We start from the raw sequence: 6000 nt of genomic DNA on the forward strand, positions 1-6000 counted from the left end.
TTTGACTCCTAAAGATGAATGCTACAGGATAGGAAATACTTCAAGAAAAAAATTAGCATAATAGGGAAAGCAGCAAAATCCTTCCATGGCCCAGGAGTGGTCTAATTGGCTTTGAGCTCTGGGCAAGGCCACTCCACCCTGGTCAAACAGCTGTAAACTACCCTGCTCTTAAAGATCTCTGTGCCAAGGGAGCCAACCTGCTCTCTGGGCTTGAGGACTCAATGTCAAGGTATCCTTCCAGGTAACCTACTTTCCTCATTCTGCAGCTTCCAAAGCACTTCCTTTTTTTTAAAGTTTTTGCTTTGTTTTTGCATGACCTTTATTTCTGAATCTATCCCTCTCCCTCTCCTCTCCAGTAAATATCAGAGTAACAAATGTTTAAAAGGAAGAAGATAACAGTAATTTAACAAAATCAACCAATGCACACACCAAATCTGACTGCGTATGTAGTATTTCACATCAATAGCCCCCGACTCTGCAAAGAAGATGTGGCTATAATATCTTATATATTTCTTTTCTTTGCTTCAGAATCTAACTTTTCCTTTAAAATTCAAGGCATGGGTCACTTTCTGCATGGGGCCTCTGGCTCCTTCAGAGACTGCTGTCCATCCTCCCCCTTTCCCCACCGGTTCAAATGTCTATATGTTATCTCCCCTGATAAAACTGAGCTGCTAAGGGCAAGGCCTGTTTCATTTCTGTATTTATGTCTTTGGCTCTTAGCCCATAGTAGGTGCTTTAAAATGTATATTGATTGACATTCCAAGGTTAGCCATTTCCCAACTGACGGGCTTCTACTTTGTTCCAGTTCTTTGCTAATCTGGAAGCAATGCTATGAATATTTTCATGTATAAACACACTTCCTTCTACATTGACTCCTTTAGTGTATGTGCCTGGCAGTAAGCTCTCTGGGCCCAAGAGCATTTAGTCACTTTTCCACACCAGATTTCTAATTGCCTTTCCTAATGGTTGGGCCAATTCACAATTCCATGGAGTGTAATAGTGTGCCCATTTCCCCCCAGCCTCTCCAACACTGAATGTTCCCTTATTTTACCAGCAGTCAATCAATCAAGCATTTCCAAAGTGCTTACTACATGCCAGAGACTATCATAAGTAAGGGGGAGACAAATAAAAAAAGACAATTACCTCCTTCAAGATACTTATGCTCGAATGGGGAAGAAAACATCTCAATAACAGGAAGGCCTTGATAACGTAGTCAGAAGGTAAGGCCATCTTAGAGGGGAAGCCTCATCTGATGGGGAGTCTGGGAAAGACCTCATGCTAAAGGAGATTACACAGGAAGCCAGGGATTCCTCTGAGAAGTGGATGGGAGAAGAGAAGGCCTTCCAGGCAGGAGGGATGGCCAAGAATTAAGGCATGGAGATGGTAAGAGGAGGGCAGTGAGTGAGAAACAGGACGTAGGCCAGAGTGGCTCAGGAGCACAGTGTGTTTGGTAAATGCTGCCTAATGGTCTGAGAATATGCTCTTTGCTTTTTCCTGTTTTTTTATATAGTCACCTGGAGCTCTAGAGATGTAAGTACACTGCACAGCAAATCTGGTAGATGAAACTGAGCCTAAAGCTCTCCTTTATACTTATCCTTCTGATGACAAGCTAGAGATCTGGACCCATCTTCATTAATCCTGCAGGCAAAGCAAGGTGTTCTTTCTTTTCCCTGAGGGACAGTTATCTGCTGCTGGAGAACACTTAGTCAAAATAGATTCCTTCAAAGGACAGATGTTTGCCTTTTAGTGACTCTCATGCACCCAGAACGGCAGCTGTATGGCAAGGGAGAGCATAGCCAAGCTGAGTGTCTGGGTAGTCACTGGAGCAGATGGCTCCTGGGGAGCTCAGTTTGTGGTTCCATAACGCTGTTATGAAAAGCTTATCCACTGGTTTTTCAGGCTGATGTGGGATGGAAGATGTGGTTCTGTGCTCAGTGTCTCATGGCAGGTCAGTAATGGAGACAGGGACAGAATAAAAAGGGGGCTCCCTTCCTGAGTGGGCTTCCCCCATCTCTCCTTGAACACAGCCTTTGTGGTTTGGTGGTCCGTTGACCTAATCTGGAGGTGTCCAAGCTCTCTGAAAAGAGCACTAAGGATGTCCTTTGGGCTCAGAAGCCCTCTACCCCCATGATGACCTGCAGGCATTTTCACGCTGTGTTCTGGCCACCACTCCCTAGCTGTGTGACTGATATGGATCACAACTCCCTCCATCTTGTGTGAAGTATTTTTGGTTGTTGCCATAGTCGTTTAGTTGTGACCAGCTCTTCGTGTTCTCATTTGGAGTTTTCCTGGCAAAGATACCATTTGACATTTCTTTCTCCAGCTCATTTTACAGATGAGGAAACTGAGGCAAACAGGGTGAAGTGACTTGTCCAGGGTCACACAGTTGGTAAGTGTCTGAAGCCTGATTTGAACTCAGGTACTCGTGACTCCAGGGCCAGTGCTCTATGCACTGTGCTTACCGAAGTGAACATCAGCTCACCAGTTACAGGACCTCTTTGCCATGCTCTGCACCTCATGAGCCCTCCACAAGACATCTTCTCAGGGAGATGTGAAAGGATCCCTGATTCCAAGAATCAGCTTGATCCTTCAGGGTGAGGGTCTTATCCAATCAGCCAGCTCTTGCCATATCTCCTCTTAATGTCCTTTTGCCTAAAACCTTCCCAGTCCTTTGTGGTTTAAGCAGATACAAGTTTTGTCCTTTCCTTCCTTAGGGGAGTGTCTGCCATGTGAGTGGGGCTCCCTTGGGCAGCTCCATAAACCCCAAGCCATGTTGGATGCCCTGAGATCTCCTTACTCCTGTGTCATGCACACTGGGCAAGTCTGGTTCTCTGAGTCTCAGTTTCCTCATCTATATAATGCAGATAATACTCTTCACACAATTTCAAAGAATTGTTCCGAAAAAAGTGAATCACTTTAATCTTATTTCTTTATGATCTTTTCTCTGCTGCCTCATCACAATATGGAGATGATACTGACTTCTGAAATAATGATGACAGCGGCAAGAGCGGAATTTCTATGGAATTGGAAGGTTTGCAAGGTACTTGATATCATTTGATTCTCATAACAATCTTGAGAGGGAGATGTCTTCATTATTCCCATTTTACAGAAGAGGAAACTGAGGCAAATTGGGTTAAGTGACTTTCTCGGGGTCACACAGATAGTAAATGTCAGAGGCAGGATTTCAGACAATGTTCTGTTTGGCCCAGAAGAACTTTGGCCAACTCCTTCTGCAGTCTTGGGCTCCTCTGTTGGTCCAGGGTAATGCTATCGGTCACTCACTGATGCTTCCCACTTCCAGCCTCTGCTTCTGTTCCCTGGGGAGACTCACCGGGTCCTGGGGCACAGGATTTCCCAGAGTATTTGCTTACTGGGAGAGGCTGTGCCACCACACAGGAGCTAAGGGTCCTTGTGTACCCCACTTGGCTTTTTCTGTCCATCTGACCCTCCAGCTCCACCTTTGCCCTGTCAGAGGTCTTATGATTCAGCTTTACTTTACTTTATTGTTTTAATGGTAAACCTAAGAGTATGAAACCAGACATAGGAGCTGGCCACAAATTAACCTCAGCCTGTTTTCAATGGGGTAACAGAGGACAGGACAAATTCACACCTTTATCAAAGAGATCTTGTCATAGCCAGAACCATCCCTCATCGGTGGAAGACTTTGACCTTGGTCAGAAGAGACGTCACTGTCAGTATAATGCCTGGGTATGCCCACTACACCTGTATTCATGTTTCCTTAAACAATACATGCATCTATAGAGGTTTACACACACACACACACACACACACACACACACACACACACACACACACACACACCTCAGTGATGAACATACAAGTGTATCACTTGATCAGATGAGAAGAAACAGCTGCAGACTGAGCTCCAGGGTCCATCTCCTCCTTCCATGGAATTCCTCAGAGGAAGACAGTAAACTATGCAATGAACATCTTTCCATTTACCTTATGATTCAACCGAGGTGTTTGAAGTGGGGACTCACATTCATTTATTAAGCCAGACAGAAGAACCAAAGTTCAGTTTAGATGAAAAATAAAAAGACTGAAGTTAGTGTTGAAATCAGAGATTGGCCCAAATGGTTAATTCTGAATCATTTCTCAGATATATAAAAGTCCCTAAGTCACTCCAAGTGAGATTCAGGGAACAGACTTCAGTGCTCCATCCCTTGGAGGGTATGAGCCTTATTTGCAATTAAGTAATGCATATCTTTAGCAGCCAGGTGGTGCAGTGGATAGCGTACTGGGATTAGAATCAGGCAGACTCATCTTCATGAGTTCAAATCCAGCTTCAGATGATTGCTGGTTATGTGGTCTTGGGCAAGTCACTGAACCCTGTTTGCCTCAGTTTCCTCATCTGTAAAATGAACTGGAGAAGGAAAGAGCAAATCATTCTAGTGTTTGCCAAATGGGGTCATAGAGAGTTGGACATGACTGAAAAAAATATGCATGATTCATTTGGTTTCCTGTTGATATGTAGTCATCTTTCTAAATTCCATGTTCCCTGGAATGGGGGGTGTGGGGGACTTTCTTTTCTTGGCCTAGAGGCACCAGCATCCAGAAAGATTCTCCATGCAGGTGCACACACAGATTGACAGGGTGTGCAGGGCAGACCTTGGTGGTCACTGGAAATGCTCAGGACAGTTTGGGTCAGGGCTCTCTTCTGGGCCTGTCTGGGATCACAGAAGAAGAAGCTAACTTATCAAGTTATCAATTACATAGAGATGCTGCATTGAAGTCCTTTGGAAGGAGTTGCTTTGCCAGGGCACATTTTCATTTTATTGGACTAAACAAGTCAACTTTATGATGGAAGGATCTAAGCTGAAGTGTCTCATGTTTGCCATAATCATGTTTTATATGGTAATTGGACGTGCTAAATGTCAGCTCTCCCTTTGGAGCTTGGGCTGTAAATGAGAGAACAGAACAATGAGAATTGGGACACATTATGCCATTTGTCTCCGTATCTATTGAGATTAAAGATTAGGGAATTAATCTGCTCAATCAGTTTCCACTCTTGCATTGAAATTGAAAATATAATTGCAATGAGCCTTTGCTTGATCTTAATTTGATGTTTTATAGAAATGAGCACATGCCATTTATCCCTGGGCACTGAGGTTAGAATTCTTGGTGGTATTTGAGGGATGGTGAATTCCTCTGACATGCCAGACTGCAACATTCTTCTTCTATAACAGTCTTAGCACAGCAAATTCCTGATTCTTGAAATGTTCAAAAATAAAAATACCACTCCTGTGAGATGAGAAATCTGGCTACTATGTCTGCAACATAACTCAGGTACTCTCCCATTTGAAAATACCGCCTTCTGCTAGAATGACTTTGTCTCGACCCAATGATCTCTGAGTGCCCTCCAGCTTCTAAGTAGAGGTTCTGTGTAAGGAATTGTCAGCTAGTGAATTTTCAGGAACCTGGGGGACGTGAGGCCTCATGCCTTAAGAATAGGACTTGGAGTCAGAAGATTTGAATTTGAATCTTTCTTTGTCATTGACTAGGTATAGTAAGCAAGTCACTTAAATTTTTAAAAATTTATTTTGTTCTGAACTTAAGAAACATAACAAGCATTTCTGGATCTTGGTTTCCTTATCTGTAAACTTAGGGTCATATGTTCTCTTTGAAAATGAAGGGTGAACAACAACAGGGTCATAAATTCTGGAAGAGAAGTTGGGGAGAAACCAAACTGGCAACCTGAAATCACCATAAAGAGGAGAGTTATCATCATCTTCTCGTCTTTTTCAATATGATCCAGACAGTGATGGTCTTGGGAACAGTCACCATTTTCTTACAATTCTTTTATTTTCTCATGTTCTGTTGACTATTATACAATTAGAGGCAAAATAACTTTTTGATAGTTGAATATATGTGTTATGGAGGAAGCTCATCCTCTGTTATGTTCACTGAATGCATCCTCAGCAGAATGGCAGCAGCAGATGGGACAACAGGGAAGAGAGGTACCCCCAATCTGTTCCTACA

Source organism: Notamacropus eugenii, chromosome 7, assembly GCF_028372415.1.
Source record: "Notamacropus eugenii isolate mMacEug1 chromosome 7, mMacEug1.pri_v2, whole genome shotgun sequence".
NCBI classification, from domain to species: Eukaryota; Metazoa; Chordata; class Mammalia; order Diprotodontia; family Macropodidae; genus Notamacropus; species Notamacropus eugenii.